Below are 20,408 nucleotides of genomic sequence, written 5' to 3' on the forward strand. Positions count from 1 at the left end.
GAGTGGAAAGTGAGAGAGAGACAGAGAGAAAGGTCTTCCTTTGTCGTTGGTTCACCCTCCAATGGCCGCCGCGGCCAGCGCACTGCACTGATCTGATGGCAGGAGCCAGGTACTTATCCTGGTCTCCCATGGGGTGCAGGGCCCAAGTACTTGGGCCATCCTCCACTGCACTCCCTGGCCACAGCAGAGAGCTGGCCTGGAAGAGGGGCAACCGGGACAGAATCCGGCGCTCCTACCGGGACTAGAACCTGGTGTGCCGGCGCTGCAAGGCAGAGGATTAGCCTAGTGAGCCGCGGCACCGGCAACAAATGGTATTAAGTAGAACAAAAAGAATACTAAAAGGGATAAAAGAGTAAGTTGTTCTTTGACAGTCAGGACAAGGGCTGATCAAGTCTTTGTTTCTCATAGTGTCCATTTCATTGGAGCCTTTTCCAAGAAGTCTTTGCCTGTGGCTGTATTTTGAAGGGTTTTTCCGATATTTTCTAATAATGTGATGGTGTCGGGTTGTAGGCTTAGATATTTAATCCATGTTTGTTGCCGTTGATTTCTCAATGTTGCAGTGGATTCGTTTCTGAGAGGAGCAGTGTGGCGGGGCAAGAGGCGCAGAGTCACCACACAGACCCCGGGAGTCGGGTGAAAGCAGGCTTGAGGCGAGCAGCCCGCAGACACTTTTATTTCAGTTGGTACAACATCTTATATAGCCAAGACCAGCCAATCTGGTCAAGGGGCGGTCTATGCCCCAACCAATCACAGCCTGTTGCCAGGCAGTTTCAAAGCCATACAATCACAGCCTGTTGCCAGGCAGTTTCCAAAGCCATCCAATCACAGCCTGTTGCCAGGCAGGCTCTGTTGCCAGGTGGGTTTCAAAGCCATTCCTGAGTAACTGACGCTCGCTTGCCAGTGGCCACCCTGGCATGGCCTTCTCATTCCACCACACATGTTGAGTGGATTCTTGTGTAAGGTGTAAGGTAGGGGTCTTGCTTCATGCTTCTGCATGCGGAAATCCAGTTTTCCCAGCACTGTTTGTTGAATATACTGTCCTTGCTCCAGGAATTGGTTTTAGATCCTTGATCAAATATAAGTTGGCTGTAGATGATTGGATTCACTTCTGGTGTTTCTGTTCTGTTCCATTGGTCGATCCATCTGTTTCTGTACCATTACTATGCTGTTTTGATTATAACTGCCCTGTAGTATGTCTTGAAATCTGGCGTTATGATGCCTCTGGCTATATTGTTGTTGTACAAGATTGCTTTAGCTATTGGAGGTCTCCTGTGTCTCCATATGAATTTCAGCAAACTTTTTTCCAGATCTGAGAAGAATGTCTTTGGTGTTTTGATTAGTGTCACATTGAATCTGTAATTTGCTTTTGGGAGAATAGACATTTTGATGATCTTGATTGTTCCAATTCATGAGCATGGAAGATTTTTTTTTTACATCCTCTTCTATTTTTCTTTAAGATTTTGTAATTCTCAACATAGAGATCTTTGACATCCCTGGTTAAGTTTATTCCAAGGTATTTGATTGTTTTTGTAGCTATTATGAAGGGCATTGATCTTAGCAGTTCTTTCTCAGCCATGGCATTGCCTGTGTATACAAAGGCTGTTGATTTTTGTGCATTGATTTTATATCCTGCTACTTTGCCAAGCTCTTCTATGAGTTCCAATAGTCTCTTAGTAGAGTTCTTTGGATCCCCTAAATAAAAAATCATATCATCTACAAAGAGGGACAGTTTGACTTCTTCCTTCCCAATTTGTATCCCTTTAACTTCTTTTTCTTGCCTAATAGCTCTGGCTAAAACTTCCAGTACTATATTGAATAGCAATGGTTAGAGTGGGCATCCCTGTCTGGTACCAGATCTCATTGGAAATGAGATCCAACTTTTCCCCATTCAATATGATGCTGGCTGTAGGTTTGTCATGAATTGCCTTGATTGTATTGAGGAATGTTCCTTCTATACCCAATTTGCATAGCATTTTCATCATGAAAGGCTGTTATATATTATCAAATGCTTTCTCTGCATCTAATGAGATAATCATATGGCTTTTCTTCTGCAATCTGTTCATGTGGTGTATCAAATTGATTGATTTGCAAATGTTGAACCATCCCTGCATACCAGGGATAAATCCCACTTGGTCTGGGTGGATGATCTTTCTGATATGTTGTTGCATTCTATTGGCCAGAATTTTATTGAGGATTTTTGCATCTATGTTATTCAGGGATATTGGTCTGTAATTCTCTTTCTCTGCTGTATCTTTTTCAAGTTTTGGGATTAAGATGATGCTGGCTCCATAGAAATTATTAGGGGGGATTCCCTCTTTTTCGATTGTTCTGAATAGTTTGAGAAGAATTGTGGTTCTTCTTTAAATGTCTCGTAGAAATCAGCAGGGAATCCATCCGGTCCTCAGATTTTCATTGTTGGGAGGGCTTTTATTACTGATTCAATTTCTGACTTGGTTATGGGTCTGTTTAGGTTTTCTATGTCTTCATGATTCAATTTAGGTGGGTTGTATGTGTCCAGGAATCTATCCCTTTCTGATAGATTTTCCTATTTGCTGGCATACAACTCTTCGTAGTAATTCCTGATGACTCTCTATTTCTGTGGTGTCTGTTATCTTCCCTTTTTCGTCTCTGATTTTATTGATTTGGGTCTTTTCTTTTTTAGTTAGTTGGGCCAGTGTCATGTCAATTTTATTTTTTCAAAAAAACCAGCTAGTAGTTTGGCTGATCTTTTCTAATTTTTTTTTTTTTTTGGATTCAATTGTGTTGATTTCTTTAATTCTCATTATTTCTCTTCTCCTACTAGATTTGCTTCTGGTTTGCTGTAGTTCTTCTATATCCTTGAAAGGCATTGATAACTCATTTATTTGGTACCTTTCCAATTTCTTGATATAGGCACCTATTGCTATAAACTTTCCTCTCAACACTGTTTTTGCTGTATCCCGTAAGTTTTGATATGTTGTTGTTATCTTCATTTACTTCCAGAAAGTTTTTGATTTCTCTCTTGATTTATTCTATGACCCACTCTTCAGTCAAGAGCGTGTTACTTAGTTTCCATATGTTTGTATATGCTCTAGGGATTCCCGGGTTGCTAATTTCCCGCTTCATTGCATTGTGGTCTGAGAAGCTGCACGGTATGATTTTAATTCTTTTGAATTTGCTGAGACTTGCTTTAAGGCCTAGTATGTGGTCAATCCTAGAGAAGGTTCCATGTACTGCTGAGAAGAATGTAAATTCTTAGCCGGCGCCGTGGCTCAATAGGCTAATCCTCCGCCTTGCGGCGCCGGCACACCGGGTTCTAGTCCCGGTCAGGGCGCCGGATTCTGTCCCGGTTGCCCCTCTTCCAGGCCAGCTCTCTGCTATGGCCAGGGAGTGCAGTGGAGGATGGCCCAGGTGCTTGGGCCCTGCACCCCATGGGAGACCAGGAAAAGCACCTGGATCCTGGCTCCTGCCATCGGATCAGCGCGGTGCGCCGGCTGCAGCGGCGGCCATTGGAGGGTGAACCAACGGCAAAAAGGAAGACCTTTCTCTCTGTCTCTCTCTCACACTGTCCACTCTGCCTGTCAAAAAAAAAAAAAAAAAAAAGAATGTAAATTCTTCAAGTATAGGATGAAAAGTTCTGTAGATACCTGTTAGATCCATTTGGTCTATAGTGTCGATTAAATATACTATTTCCTTGTAGATTCTGTCTGTTTGATCTGTCCATTGCTGAAAGTGGAGTAATGAAGTCCCCCAATACTATTGTATTGTAGTCTAAGTCTCCCTTTAAGTCCCTTAACATATCTTTTAAGTAAACTGGTGCCCTGTAATTAGGTGCATATACATTAATAATCGTTATATCTTCCTGTTGAATTGATCCCTTAATCATTATATAGTGCCCCTCTTTATCTCTTTTAACAGTTTTTGTGTTAAATTTTTTTTGTCTGATATTAAGATGGCTACACCAGCTCTTTTTTGGTTTCTGTTGGCATGGAATACCTTTTTCCAACCTTTCACTTTCAGTCTTCATACACTTTTGTTGGAAAGATGTGTTTTTTTGTAAGCAGCAAATAAATGGGTTTTGTTCCTGAATCCATTCAGCCAGTCTGTGTCTTTTAACTGGGATAGCAGTTTTTCTCTCTTAGCACCTGGCCTATATCTTGCCATTCTCTCCTAGCCTGTAGGGTTTCTGATGAGAAGTCAGCTGTGAGTCTAATTGGAGATCCTCTGAGAGTAACCTGGCATTTCTATATTGCACATTTTAGAATCTCCTTTATGTTTCACTGTGGTGAGTTTGATTACAATGTGTCATAGCAAGGATCTCTTCTGGTCATGATAATTGGGAATTCTATGTGCTTCCTGTACTTGGATGTCTCTCCAAACCGGGCAAGTTTTCTGGTAGTATCTCACTAAACAGGCCTTCCAATCCTTTCTCTCTCTCCATGCCTTCAGGAACTCCTAGAACCCGAAAGTCAGATTTTTTAATAGTATCCTGTAGATTCCCAACAATATTTTTTAGATTTCTACTTTCTTCTTCTTGTCTTTGGTTTGACTGTATACTTTCCTGTTCTCTGTCTTCAAAGTCTGATATTCTCTCTTCTGCCTCACTGATTTTGTTTGTAAGGCTCTCAACTGTGTTTATTCTATTAAATTCTTCATTTCATTCTGAATTCTCTTCAGTATATCAATTTCATGTTGTATTAAATTCCTCATTTCATTTTGATTCCTCCTTAAGATTTTCTTTTCTTTTTTTTCTTTTTTTTAAACTTTTATTTAATGAATATAAATTTCCAAAGTACAGCTTATGGATTACAATGGCTTCCCCCCCATAACGTCCCTCCCACCCACAACCCTCCCCTTTCCCACTCCCTCTCCCCTTCCATTCACATCAAGATTCATTTTCGATTCTCTTTATATACAGAAGATCAGTTTAGCATACATTAAGCAAAGATTTCAACAGTTTGATTTTATTTTCACAGGAGAAATTTTCTTTCGTGTCCTGCATGGATTTCAGTAGTTTATGCATTCATTTTTGATTACTTCTAAATATTCTTATCATAAATTTTTTGAGTTCCATTTCTTGCATTTCTTCTATCTCAACGTCTTCATAGTCTTGTATTGAAATGTCATGTTCTAGGCCGGCGCCGCGGCTCACTAGGCTAATCCTCCGCCTAGCGGCGCCGGCATACCGGGTTCTAGTCCCGGTCGGGGCGCCGGATTCTGTCCCGGTTGCCCCTCTTCCAGGCCAGCTCTCTGCTGTGGCCAGGGAGTGCAGTGGAGGATGGCCCAAGTCCCTGGGCCCTGCACCCCATGGGAGACCAGGAAAAGCACCTGGCTCCTGGCTCCTGCCATCGGATCAGCGCGGCGTGCCTGCTGGCCGCGGCGGCCATTGGAGGGTGAACCAACGGCAAAGGAAGACCTTTCTCTGTCTCTCTCTCTCACTGTCCACTCTGCCTGTCAAAAAAAAAAAAAAAAAAAAAAAAAAAAAGAAATGTCATGTTCTTTTATGAGTGTCATGTTGTCTTCCTTGTTCTTGGTTCCTCCATTGTTGCATTTGTTATTCAGCATTGTGGAGATACTCAATGGTTTCATTTTTTTCCACTGTGGCGGCTTTTCTCAGTATACTGTGACTCAGATAAGTGGACATTCTGCTTTCAGTGAATCTCTAGAGGCTTGTGGTGGGTATGTCCAGAAAGCTTTGTTCAGTTCAGGGTTAATGGTGTGCCTAATATGACACACTCAGCTTAGGTGTGGTAAATCTTCTCTTTTTAATCAGAAGAGGAGTAATTGTTCTCAGCTGAGCTCTTCTCCTTGATGGTGAATAGTGCCTGAGCGCTAGCCCCAGTGGGTATAATATTCATCTGCTCTGTTCCAAGCACCACACAAAGGATCTGTGCAGTCCTCAGTGTAAGCTCAGATTCCCCTGCAATGTCTCTCACTGGGTAGCCAGGGCCGCCCAAGCTTGTGACATCTCCCACCGAGACTCAAGTCTCAACCCCATTGAGTTCTCCCCGTACCCTCGGGTTTTTTGTTTTTGTTTTTTGTTTTTTGTTTTTTTTTTCTCCACATTCTCAGTTCATAAGCTCCACACATTCACTAGGTCTTAGTCTCCTGTCATTACTCTCCATCAGAGTCAGGTTTTTCTGTTCAGCTTATTGACATGCGCAGCCCCAAGCTGGCGCAGCTGTTACGTGTGTCCAAAATGGTGCCTCCTCTGTTGTCTTGCACACCTTTGTAAGGTGAGTGGAGAAAGAGAATTGTGTCTGTACCATCCCCTTTATTTTTTTCCTTGCCTGTAGTTGCTGGTGTACTTTCCCCCACGGGGCTTCAAGCCTCATTCCCTCTAGGCTCTTCCTGCTGCTTTTCCAGCAGTGTCTGGGGCTACTGTGGTTTTGTCCCACCTCACTTCCAGCACTGGTGCGGAAGCTCTCTTCAGAGTCCCGAGCCATGGGCGCCCGTGCCCTCCACATAGGTCCACCAAGTCCCTCTAATTACAGAAGAGTTTCCTCTGCAGTTTTTTCCCTAACTCTTCCTGAGACTACACTATCTCCTCTTTTATTAAACTATGTTTTCCTGGACTATCAGTAAGCTCCCTCCCTATTCTGCCATCTTGGAACCTGTTGCTAGCATAATTTTAACAATGTTACATTGAATAACTCTCATGAACCCAGCAGATGTAGTTACTCATATTTAGCAGCTGTGGACTCAAATGGGTTTTTGTTGGTTATTAGAGAAGTTATAGTTTCTGGTACATTTGTTTTTAAAATCAGGAAACTCTTTAAGTTTTTCCTCTCAGCCTTCTATTTGAATATGTTAACTCACATTTTAGGAGCATATTTATTAGCTTCAATTTTCCCAGTATCATCATCAGCAAAGCAAATTAATGTTTATGTACTGTAATATACAGTGACTTCTACTTGTAGGGAAATCTGAATACTGTTTATAAAGTTTGAATGCATTTTATATTGTGAGTTCCAAGACCATCAAGTACTCTGATGGACATTATCAGCTTATTTTTATAATTTGTGATTTTATCGTAATTCCTTTTGAAAGTATAAATGGAAATAAGTGATTTACTACTGTTATAAACGTGATTTTCTTTTACTTGTGTTAGCATTTAATAAGAAACTTAGGAGTATATATGTCTGTGGAAATGACAACTAATGGAGAGGAGTTACATACTTCCCATTAGAATCATATTTCATAATAATGAAAGAGTTGTTGAAAGAACTCTTTCAGGTTAGTTATTTGAAAGGCAGATTTAGAGGGAGAGAAATAGAAAGATCTTCAATCCACTGATTCATACCCCAAATGGCCGTAATAACCAGGGCGAGGCCGAAGTCAGGAGCTTCATCCTGACATCCCATGTTTGACAGGGGCCCAACTGCTTGGGCCATCTTCTGCTGCTTTTCTAAGCACATTATCAGGGAACTTGATTGGAAGTATAGTAGCTGGGACTTGAACCAGTGCTCATATGGGATACTGGCATCATAGGCAGTAACTTAACACTGTGCCACAATGCTGTCCTAAAAGATAGCTCTTTATTGAATAATTCTACATAACAAAATTGGAAAGAATAATAGAATTTGAAAAGTCAATATTTACAAGCCCTAATAAAATGATTTATTCAAGCAATTATTATCAAAGTTTGGGCCTACTAAATGAAAAGATGGTGGATGGGCACCGGCCCCAGCTTGAGGAATGGAAAAGTAGTGGAATCAGAAAGGCACTTTTCATGATTGTCTTGGAAGACAGTGTGAAAGTAATCCACATGATAAAATGGAAATCAGTGTTTTAATGTTCCTTAAGCTTACTTCTTAGATTTCCTGGTAATTCTGTGAATTACCTAAAATTTTAATTTTTTCCCTTCTTGCATTCTTGTTGAAGCTAATTGGCATTCATTAAAGGCACATATTTAAGCTGTAGAATTTGATAAGCTGTGACTCTGTGTGTGTGTATACAAGTCCATCACCACATCAAGATCTTAATATTCTCATCACCCCCAAAACTTCTTGGCACTTTGTAATCCCTTCCTCTTCTCTCTTCATCCTTCCCCTAGGGTAATTACTGATTTCCTTTTTATTGATGTAGATTACTTTACATTTTCTAGAATTTTATTAAAAAGGGTAATGATATATCTCTTCTCTGTGGCTTCTTACTCAGCGTAATTATTATAGGATTCATCTTTGTTGCTTTGTGAATAGTTTCTTTTCATTGCTAAGTAATATTTCATTGGGTGTTCCACAATTTGTTCATTCACTCACTGAAGGATATTAAGATAATTTTTTGCTTGTGGCTCCTATAATTAAGCTTCTATGAATGTTTGAATATCTTGTGTCTTAGTATGGACATATGCTTTTACTTCCCTTGAGTAGATACCTGGTTTTGGGGGGCTGGTTCATCTGACAGGCCTATGTTTAATTTTTATTTAGCTACCATGATGTTTTCAATTGTAACATATGGACTATTTAAAATTAGTAAATAAAGTATTAGGAAAAATGAGGTCTTATATGTCTATATTTAGCTGTATGCATATATAACATAATGTACCTTATTTACATATTCTGTTATGCTTTCATAAATATCAAAAGTATAATTTTACGCTAAAGCAAGTAGAACTATTAGTGCAATAAAACATCACAATTACATCTCAAAACAAATGTAATATTTCATATAATTTAGTGATTAATACTAGGTTTTAGTTATTTAGTATTAACCAAGCATCTAAATAAAATAATGTATCTGATTCATAAAGGAGTATTCAGTCTATTACAACAAAGAACACATCTCAGCATTTGAAAACTGGTGTAGTTGGTTGTCTTAATATGAATTTGAACATCTTTTAAATGTTCCTTCTTAATTTGCCTTTATTAAAATTTCACAAGCTAGCAGATCTTCTGATTTATTTTTAGGCTTTTAATATTATATTGCCTGGAGAAAATGACGATGTGAGTTCCTAACATGGTAGAGTGCCTTTACATTTTACTTTTGATCTTGAGTGAAATCTCATCTCACAAACGACCAGCATAAGTTGCTGTTGTAAGGCTGCCATGAATATTTTTTATTGAAAGATGAGAGAGAGCAAGTTTTCCCCATCTTTACCGTGCATATTTTAGCATTAGAAAAATCTAGAGATAGAATTCTGTGTCTTAATTTAATGTTAGTATGCCATTTATCTACGAATATATAGGGATATTTAATAAAGTTAGTTATATACTGATGTGTTGGTGACACAATTAAATATATTTTACATAGTCAAGCACCTATTGGGGGCATGAACACTTTATGGGTGCTGAAAATATTGACTGAGTAAATATCAGGTGCTCCAAAATAATTGCCAAAACAAATACTACTTAATATATTTCTGTTCATTTCAAATACACAAATACTAAATATACTACATATGATATATGTAAATTATTATAAATATTTTATCAGAATGGTAATGTTATCTGAGAAAAGTGATGACTTGCCTCATCTACTGTAGAACTCTTACATTTAATTACCTTGTGTTCTTGGGAGAGTTGTGTTTTGTTTGTGAAGTTGAATAAATGTAGTAATAATTAGCATCTTTCTCTTTAAAGCCAAAACAAGATAATGTTTTTAATATTTCATTGTTTTAAAACATTTGTTTCCAATGTATTTGAAAGTGAGGGAGAGAGATGCAGAGTGATCTTTCATCCACTAATTTACTCCTGAAAGGCCCACAGCAGCCAGGGATGGAACAGGGCAAAGCCAGGATCCCAGAACTCAGTCCTTGTTTCTCACATGGGTGGCAGGTACCCAACTACTTGAGCCATCTTCTGCTGCTTCCCAGTGTTATTGGTTAGCATATTTTAGAATTAATATTTTGGGTTCTTGTCTCAAACTTAGAGAAGCATTCTAAGCACAGACACAAATGAGACAGGCAACATGGTAAGTTTCAGGGTTCATCTGGGGGAAGTGAGAGCAATACACAGGAATGTGAGGGCTTTATTTAAGGGAGAGGGGGTCAGAGATTATACTGGGAGTTCCACACCAGACTCTCAAAGGGCAGACCAAGGGCCATGTGTGGGAGTCTACAGGCCAGATGCACACAGGGCATCCAGGTGGGCAGGAGCCGCTGCAAGAATGCGCAGCGTAGGGGAGAACAGGGTGGGACCAGGGCACTCTAAGCCTCTTATTCAACTCCAAAAGGAGAGTAGTTATGTAGTCTGATTAGCAGATGGGTGTATAGAGGTGAGATCAGGTAGGGGCAGGCAGAAACGTCTCCAGCTCATGATTCTAATCAATCTAATACTATCTCTGGTCGGCTCCCCATATCACCACTGTATACATTAGAAAGTTGGATCAAAAGTCTAGTAGCTGAGACTGGAATCACACTCAAGTATAGGATGGGGATGTCCCAAACAATGACTTAACAGCTTTACCAAACTCCTGCCCCCCCCCATTTTATTATTCATAATCACATTTGCTTTGTTTTGTAGACACCACTTATTAGTTTATATAAAAACTTTAAAAAGTTAATCAGAAATGGAATTAAAATTTTAAACATTGAATTGATGCATAGTTGTTTCATAATGTGACTTTTGAAGACCCCCCCTATAGTCTACTTGGGCTATTATTAACAAAATACCACAGATTAGGTGACTTAAATGACAGAAACTTGCTTTCTTACAGCTCTGGATACTCTACATCTGAAATTGAGGTATGACGTGTCAGGTTCTGTTGTTGCCTTTCCAGTTGCTGTTTGGAGGATGGAAGCCTGAGATCTGGGAACAGCGTGGTCTCTTTTTACTTTGTGACCCCTCCTGTTGGGGTCCTCAAATGACCTTCGTTCACTACATACAATGAGAGAAAGCAGTCTTTCTTTTGAGAAAGTCAAAACTGGGCAGTGGAAATGTAATCCAGTTCTCCCACATGAGTGACTAGGACACAATTATTTGAGTTATCCTGCTGCCTGTAGAGTCGACACTGGCAGGAAGCTGAGGTGAGGAGCCAGAACTTGGAATCAAATGCAAGCATGCCAATTTGGGATGTTGGTATTTCAATTGCTAGGCTAAATGCCTGCTCCTTATTCTATTTTTAATTGGACATAATGGGGCTGGTACTTTGGCGTAGCAGGTAAAGCCACTGCCTGCAGTGCCGGTATCCCATATGGGCGCTGTTTTGAATCCCAGCTTCTCCACTTCCCATCAGCTCCCTGGTATGGCCTGGGAGGGCAGTGGAGGATAGCCCAAGTGCTTGGGCCCCTGCACCTGTGTGGCAGACCCAGAGGAAGCTCTTCTGGCTTTGGATAGGCACAGCTCTGGCCATTGCAGCCATCTGGGGAGTGATCCAGGGGATGGAAGACCTCTCTCACTCTCTGCCTCTTCCTGTCTGTAACTCTGCCCTTGAAATAAATAAATCTTAACTATAGCTTTGTCTAAATAAGATCGGAGTTGGAGAACTCGAGGCTTCCATCGCCTTGGCAGCTCATGACAAGAGCCTCAGGTGATTACTGACGTCATAAATAAGAGTGTCAATTGTTAAATCCACAATGGGAGTCACTGTGCACTTATTCCCCCTGTAGGATCTCTGTCCTTAATGTGTTGTACTATGTGAATTAACGGTATAACTAGTACTCAAACAATATTTTACACTTTGTGTTTCTGTGTGGGTGAAAACTGTTAATCTTTACTTAGTGTATACTAAATTGATCTTCTGTATATAAAGATAATTGAAAATGAATCTTGATGTGAATGGAATGGGAGAGGGAGCAGGAGATGGGAGGGTTGCGGGTGGGAGGGAAGTTATGGGGGGAAAATCTGTTATAATCCAAAAGTTGAGCTTTGGAAATTTATATTTATTAAATAAGTTAAAAAATGGCACTTAATAATTTAATAAACTTAGAGCTGAGGTATTTATATATACACACATATACATTATGTAATGGTTAAAGCAGGATAATTAAACACAACTCACCTCAATTATTTATCATTTGTCATGAAATATTTAAAATGTCTCTTCTAATGACTTTGAAGTATGTATTATTAACTGTAGTCAACAGTTCTGTGCAGAACACCAGAACTTATTCCTTCTATCTGCCTGTGACAGTCTGCTCATTGATTAGCCTTTCTCCATTCTTTCTCCCTCCTCTTGCCAGCCTCTACTAGCCACACACTATACATATGACCGTCAACTTTTATGAGATCAACACTTTTAGATTTCACGTTATGTATGAGGTCACACAGTATTTGTATTTTCATACCTGCTTATTTCACTTAACATAATGCCCTCTAGGTTCATCTGTATTGTTGAAAATGACAGGATTTATTCCTTAGGTATGACTGCATGGTATCCATGCATTATCTTTTCATCTGATGTTGGACATTTAGGTTATTTCCATATCTTTCTTGTTGTGAACAGGGCTGTGGTAGACACAAGAGTACAGCTGTGTTTTGAAACATGCTGATTTTTCTAAATATATACTTGGGACTGTGATTCTTGAGTCAAATGGTAGTTCTGTTGTTAACTTTTTCTAGTGGCTTCCATACTGCTTTCTCTAGTGGCTGTATTACTTTAAATTCCCACCAATACTTTATGAGAGTTTCCTTTTCTCTGCATGCTTGCCAGGACTTACCTTTTGTCTTTTTTATAATAGCCATACCAACTGAAGTGAGACAATGGTTTTGATTTGCATTTCCCTGATGATTAGTGATAAGCATTATTTTCACATACTTGTCATGTGTGTCTTTTTTTTTTTTTTAAATCTGTTTGAGATTTTTGGCTTGCTTTTAAATTGGAGTCTTTCCTTTTTTTTGATACTTCAGAAAGTTTGTGGAACTGGAGTTAAAAGTTTATTGTGATGTAAAAATTATCAAAGCCATGCATTAAGCAGGTTGTGAACCAAGCCTTGTCAGCTGGAAGTTCCCAGCAGAGCTCTGCTGCTGGAGGGAATCGAGAAGATCCAGAAAGCAAGCAGGACTCTGTATCTGATGACTGGAAACTCAATCCCTAGAAATCCTAAATCCAGAAAGAGGAAGAATGGACCTGCAAGCACACTAGCAGATAACTGAACCATCTGATGGAGAGACCTCTGAGGCAGAGTCAAATTGTTCTGTGTCTGAGATCCAGGAGCCAGCACCCTGATTCTAGTCCCAGTAGGGTCACCGGATTCTGTCCCGGTTGCCCCTCTTCCAGTCCAGCTCTCTGCTGTGGCCCGGGGGGGGGGGGGGGGGGGGCAGTGGACGATGGCCCAAGTGTTTGGGCCCTGCACCCGCATGGGAGACCAGGAGAAGTAGCTGGCTTCTGGCTTCAGATCAGTGCAGTGCACTGGCCATTGGGGGGGTGAACCAACGGAAAAAAAAAAAAAGACCTTTCTCTCTGTCTCTCTCTCTCTCACTGTCCACTCTGCCTGTCAGAAAAATAAATAAATAAAAATAGGAGGAGGCAAATCTTAATTGCACCGACCCCAGTGTCTAGTGTTAAGAAAAGGCTGAAAGTAAGCCCAATAAATGAATCTCATTACTGAAGAAGGTGTCTCTGAAGCAGAATCTCATGTTTCAGGTGTTTCTAGAATTGTGCCTTCCACAGAGCTAACTACAGGAACCCAAAGATGTCCGGATAAATCTAACAGATCCAAGCCAAGCATCACATACTGAAGCTGTACCTTGATACTGAGTGATCAGGCTCAAACATTCATTTTCTGGAATTGCACCTAGGAGAAGAACCAGGAGTAAGCCAAGGAATTTACAAATTGAAATGAAAGAAAATTGTACCAAGAAATGAAAAGCAAATCCTTGACATGCCTGTGATTTGTACACCAGAGTTCTCTTTACAAGCAAACTCTTTCTCAAATAAGCCAAATTTCTGTAGCAATGAAATTTATAATGACTTTGGTGATTCCTTGCATGTAAATTTAGAAAAAAGACTCACAATGCAGAAGCACCAATATTTTAATGAAAGAACAGGTCAATGTTGCATCTCCTAAAGAAATAAAAGAATTATAATAGTTTAGATGAAGATAACAATGAAATAATAAACGAGGGAAAAGAAATTTGTGAGAACACCTCTCAGTTAAGTCTTTCTAAACTTCAGGACAGTAGCCCTTAGAAATTAGCTTCTCATAACAAAACTCCTTCAGAACCCTCAAATCTGAATTGTGAGGCTATAATGAAATTATTAGCCCAAACATTTGCAGTTGTGGAAGTGAACAGATGGAATGAAGGAATGAAGAGAAAGACAACCATAAAAACAAGTGACTTAACAAAGTTTGATAATGGTGATGACAGTGATAATGAATCCACAGTTATAAGTGTCAGTGAAGATAAAAACCATGATGAAAGGAGTGTAAATGTTGAGTGTGATACCACTCTAAAGTCTGTACTCAAGAAATCTCAGGATATTTATGATCCTGTTTTATCAGTTCTCAGCAGTGGTGAAAGCCAACAGTCTGAAAACTGTGAAGATGAAAAGGATACCTTGTGTTTTGTTAAATAGTGACCAGAAAGTCATTAAGTGGCAAGTCATGAAATAAGTCAGATGGCAATGAATTGTTTGTGATTGATGCAACTCCTGGATTGAGTACTGATAAAAATGTTTACTTGGAAGAGGGAGACAAGGTAAAAGAGATTGCCAGAAAAGAGGAGGTAGAAGAGGTGGAGTAGGAGGAGGAGGAGAAGTGCAGAAGGGGAGGGAAAGGAGGGAGAAGGGAGAGGAGGAGGAAAGTGAAGAAGAACCCTCATACCTTGATAAAAATAAAGATACAAAGTTTAGTGATGAAGAAGACTTGCTAAATAACACAAAGTCTAAACTTCTGAAGTTGACAAGTAGCAGCATAGACCCTGGTCTGAGTATCAAGTAGCTGGGTGGCTTGTATATTAATTTGAATACAAACAAATTACAGTTTAACAAGAGAACCCTAACCCAGATCAAGGAGATAAAGAAAAATGAGGTTCTGCAGAAAGCCATCATTACATCTGATTTTGAAAAAAATTACTGTGTCCCACCATATAGTGAATCAGAGCATAAGCTTCAGATAATATGCAGGAAAGAATGACAAAAAACTGTGGGTGATGGCTGGTTTTGTATTAAAGCTCCAGAATTGACAGGTGAGCTCAAAAATGATCTCAAAGCACTGAAGATGAGAGCAAGCATGGACCAAAAAGGTTTTATAAGAAAATGGTAGAGATGGCTTTCCCGAATATTTCCAGGTTGGAACCATTGTTGGCAATCCAACTGACTTCTAACATTCACAAATTTCTAAGAAGCAAAGGAAAAGAACTATTATGGACGAACTGCTGGCTAACTCTGAGTTCAGAAGATATAACCAAAGGAAGTAATCAGAGATCATGGCTGAAAAGGCAGGAAAAAAGTTTTTAAGAGAAATTTTGCAATTAAGATTCACTAAGGAAGCCACTACATTTATATCTCCTCTTCATTCATTTATTAAATGTTTGTAAACCAAAACATTGCTTTGTCATATATTTTCCATGAATTTTTGAAGAATCCTCTATGCATGCATATTAATTTTTCATCATTATGAGAGACTAAATGAGAAAAGCTACTTACAAAGAAAAGAAGGTTTGGAGGCTCACAATCTAGGACTGGCTGGCCCCACTGGTTCAGCCATATGGCAGGGGTGAAATGCATCAGGACAAAGGATCACATGGTAAGCCAGGAAGCAGGAAGAGGCAGAGCTTACTTTGCTCTTTTAAGCAACATTTTTTTTCCAGCATTACCTTCTAAGGGCACATGCCAGTTACCTAAGAAACACTCTACCTCCTAAACATCGTAATTAGATCACATCTCCACCTTGCTAGAATCATTGACTCAGGACTTTGCGGTTTAAAGTCAATGAGTTTGGGAGACAAATCTTGTTCAGACTATAGCATCATAGATACTAATATTATTTTGCACTAAAATAAACATTTTTAAATTACATTTCCCACAGAGTCTTTGAAGTATTTGTATATATTCTAGTTGTTAATTCTTTTTCAGGTGTATAATTTGCAAATATATTTCCCATTCTGTTAGCCGTCTCTGTTTTCTGTTGATTGTTTCTTCTGCTGTTAGGTTTTGTGTGATCAAATTTGTTTTTGCTTTTGTTTCCCAAACCAACATCCTAAAGAATTTTGCCTATGCTCTAAGTGGTTTTATAATTTCAAGTCTTTAAGTCTTTAATTCATTTTGATTTGATTTTATATATATATATATATATATATATATATGATGAAAGGGGTCTATTTTATTCTTTTGCATGTTATGCAATTTTCCCAGGACCGTTTATTAAAGATATTATCTGTTCCCCTACTGAGTGTAATGTAATTAACACCTTTGTCAAAGACCTTGGATGTAAATATATAGTTATTTTTGTGCTCTCTATTCTGTTCCTTTATTCACTGAATCTACATTTATGCCAGTACCATACTCTTTTGATTAGCTTTGTTGTAGTCACTGAAGTCCAGTAGTGTGGTACCTCCAGCTTTTTTCTTTATGCTCTAGATGTCTTTAGTTGTTAGAGATCTTATGTAGTTCCATAGGAATTTCAGATTGTTCTTTTCTGTTTCTATGAAGAATTTCATTGGTGTTATCATAGAGATTGTATTGAATCTCCAGATCACTTAGGGTAATGTTGACATTTTGACAATATTAATTCTTCCAATCCATGCACGTCAGATATCTTTTCATTTTTATTCAATTTCTTTTAATGTTTTTTTGCTACAATTTCCTCTTATTTTTTCATTTTCAATTATCTGTATATACTAAGTAAAGATTTCAACTGTTTGCACCCACACAGAAACACAAAGTATAAAGTACTGTTTGAGTACTAGTTTTACCGTTAATTCACATAGTACAACGCATTAAGGACAGAGATCCTACATGGGGAGCAAGTGTACAGTGACTCCTGTTGTTGATTTAACAATTGACACTCTTATTTATGACATCAATAATCACCTGAGTTTCTTGTCATGAGCTGCCAAGGGTATGGAAGGAAGCCTTTTGAGTTCACCAGCTCTGATCATATTTAGACAAGGTCGTAGTCAAAATGGAAGTTTTCTCCTCCCTTCAGAGAAAGGTACCTCCTTCTTTGATGGCCTGTTCTTTCCGCTGGGAGCTCACTCACAGAGATCCTTCATGTAGGTAGTTTTTTTATTTTTTGCCACAGTGTCTTGGCTTTCCACTCCTGAGAAACTCTCATGGTCTTTTTAGCTGGATCCAAATGCCTTAAGGGCTGATTCTGAGGCCAGAGAGATGTTTAGGGCATCTGCCATTCTATGAGTCTGCTGTGTATCCCATGTTGGAGCCCATGCTTCCCATGTGTTGTGCACATTAGCAGGAAAAAAGATGCAGGAGTCCAGACAGTACTCAAAGCCAGGAATTCTGATACGGGATGGAGGCATTTCAACCAGAGACCTAACCACTAGGCCAAACCCCTGCCCCAGTGTGGTTGGTTGGCTGATGGGTTAGTTTGTATAGCTACTGATTGCTGTAAACTTCCCTCTTAATGCTGCTTTTGCTGTAATTCATATGTTTGGGTTTGTTGTGTTTCTGTTTTTATTTGTTTAAAGACATGTTTTGCTTCCCTTTTGGATTTTTTTCCTTGAATCATTGGTCACTGAGAAGTAAGTTAAATGTCTATATAGTTTCTAAAGTTTCTTATTATTGATTACTTTTCTTACAGTATATTTAGAAAATATACTAAATGTGTTTCAATTTTTAAACTTTGAGAGTTCTTTTATGGCATTATTATATTGTCCTGAAAAATATCTTCTAAGCTATTGAGAAAAATGTTTTACTGTAAAAATGTTTTACAGCTGTTGAATGTTTTGTAGATATCTATTGGGTACACTTGGTCTGCAGTGTAGTTTACTGTCTCTGCTGATTTTCTGTTTAAGTGTGTTTATTTATATATGTATATGTATTTATATATTATATATGCATAGTATACAGACACATACACACACTTCCATTGGTGAAAATGATTTTAATATCCCCTACAGTTATTGTATTCTCACTTTGAATGTATCAGTATTGGCTGGTTGTGCTCCCAGGGTGTTCATTAGTAGGCAGATGGAATCAGGAGCAGAGCCCAAAGTCAAACTCAGGTACTCTAGTATTGGAAGGAGGTTTCCTAACTGAGGTCTTGAGCAGTGGGCCAAATGCCCATCCAAATGTTTAACATTTCTTATAGTGCAGGTCTGGTGGTAATAAATATTTTCAGTTTTTGTTTGTGAATGTCTTTATTTTTCTTTCATAGCTACAAGATGGCTTTGCTGGATACAGCATTCTTGGTTGGAACATTTTTTCCTTTAATATTGTGAAAACATGCCACTCTCTCCTGGGCTCTATGTTCTCTTCCTAGAAGTATGCAGTCAGATGAATTGAGACAGCTTTATGTGTTTTTTGTCTCTTTCACATTAACCATACTCTCTATAACCATGGAGAACTTGGTTAGAATATGTCTTGGAGGAGAATGAATTAAATATGGCTTGTGCCTTTTCACCTACCTGCACATTGCTACTTACGTCTCTCTGAAGGATTGGGGAACTTTCTGTTATCTATTTGAACAAGTTTTCTGCTTTTTTGGTGTTCTCAAGACCCTCTTGACACACAATAACTTAGATATTTGCCTTTTAATACTTTTCTATAGTTCCCATAAAATTTCTTCATTCTTAATTCTGTTTCCTTTATTCTCCTCCAGATACCTTATCTTCAAGCTAATGAATTCTCTGTACTGTCCATTCTGCCATTGAAATTTTCGATTGCATTTTTATTCTTTGCAATGTACTGTACAACTAACTCAAGGATTTCATTTTAAAAAATTTACTTCAATCTGTTAGATTTGTGTTAGGGTTTGTTCTGTTTGTTTTGTTGTAGCTCCGTCTCCTTAAATTTGCTGATACTAGTTGCTTTGTGATTAACTTTTGTTCTTTATTTTGTTCATTAGGTGAAAACATTATTTCCTAAAGCTTTTGATGTTTGATGTCTTTATGTATGATGCCTGTAAACTGAAGCATTAGCTTTTGATTCCAGATTTTCAGATCTAGCTTTTTTCTTGTCCTTTTGGGATTTCTAAGTAGTCTACTTATTTTTCTGTGAATCTAGAGTCTTTTTCTATTTTTATCCTAGATAGTAGTCTAGGCTCAAGTTTGGGATGAGTCTATTTTTGGTGTATTGTCACTGTTTTAGCATAGGATGCACCCCGAATCTGTCACTTTTGTGTTCAGAATGATTTACAAGAGTGTCTAAGAAAGGATAGTCTGTCTCTGAAATTCTATTTGTGGGCCTGAAGTATCCTAGACCCCATCCCCACAGTCACTAACATGCATTTAGGCATGGAGGGAGTTTGCCTAACTCTTGGCCTCAGCGTTTAGGGACAACTCCCAAACTCTCATGTAGTGACTTGCTATGTCCCTCCCTTTGCTTCCCTCAAGTTGAAAGTTGCTGTCTCCATTTTGTGCCACCTGTGGTTGGGTAGGAATGGGATGGTCAGTCTTATGGACACAAATGCTGCAATGTTAGATGACACCAAGAGCCCACACCACTCCCACACACTGCCACAGAATAGGGGTAGGACCACATCCCATTTTGCTATGGATTGTCTCTTGTTAGGAAGACTTGTGGCCTGAGACTACTGCAGCCTGCAGCAGTAGAGACTGGCTGAGATAAAAGCCAAATCAACTGTGGCTACAGTTCACGTGGCTCTACAAAGCTGTATCTGCATGCGTTAGGTTAAAAGACACCATGCTCAGTTTCCCATGCTACTCCTATGCACTTAGAATCTTTCTGTTTATTATCTGCCTGACATTGGAAAGATGGTAGAAGAAGTCCATTGGCCATGCAGGCTGACACTAACCTGGGCCACACTTGAGTTTGATAAGCACAATTCCCTTTGATAAGCACAGTTCCCTGCATAATCTGTTGGGGTGCATTGGTTCCATATGCAGCTGGTAATGATCCCAATCAGATCCCTCTCTTGGGCAGGTCTCTGCTCAAGGCCAAGGCAAATCTAGAAGCTCTTTCTGCAAGCAATGGCCTGGTAATAAAGGCCTTTGCCCTCTTTTTTATGCTAAGTCTCACTGTGGTGCCTGGCACTGAGTTCCAACACATGGTTCTATGTTCACTTCTCTGCCATATAACTGTAACTAGAGTCTTGTTCCTTGTCTGCATGAGGCTGGGGGAAGTATGGTTTAGACAATCCCTTACCTGCTTGACTAAGGATGGTTCAGAGACTCACTGCAAGTACTGGCTTGGAGGCAGGGGTCATGGGTCTCTGTCCAGTCCTGGGTTTCAAGTCTCAAGTCTGGACTTGATTCCCTTTCCCTCTATCAAGCAAATGTCCTGTTTATCACCATTGTTCTGCTTGGTTCTTAGGGGAGAGGAGACACAGGTAATTCTTTATTTCCTGACTTCTTCAATGTATCTTTTATACACTAAAACCAGGTACTGTGGTCTCTCATCTGACTCCA

The 20,408-nt window shown here is 39.2% G+C and overlaps 1 protein-coding gene and 1 pseudogene across 5 annotated transcripts in view; both read left to right on the forward strand.

The window, feature by feature from the left end:
- DYNC2H1 (dynein cytoplasmic 2 heavy chain 1) overlaps window positions 1–20,408 on the forward strand; it is a 367,303-nt gene that overhangs the window by 255,338 nt on the left and 91,557 nt on the right. The gene's annotated exons all lie outside the window — the stretch shown is intronic.
- LOC138847637 (deoxynucleotidyltransferase terminal-interacting protein 2 pseudogene) lies at window positions 13,742–15,398 on the forward strand (annotated as a pseudogene).

This window comes from Oryctolagus cuniculus, chromosome 1 (assembly GCF_964237555.1).
Source record: "Oryctolagus cuniculus chromosome 1, mOryCun1.1, whole genome shotgun sequence".
Classification (NCBI taxonomy): domain Eukaryota; kingdom Metazoa; phylum Chordata; class Mammalia; order Lagomorpha; family Leporidae; genus Oryctolagus; species Oryctolagus cuniculus.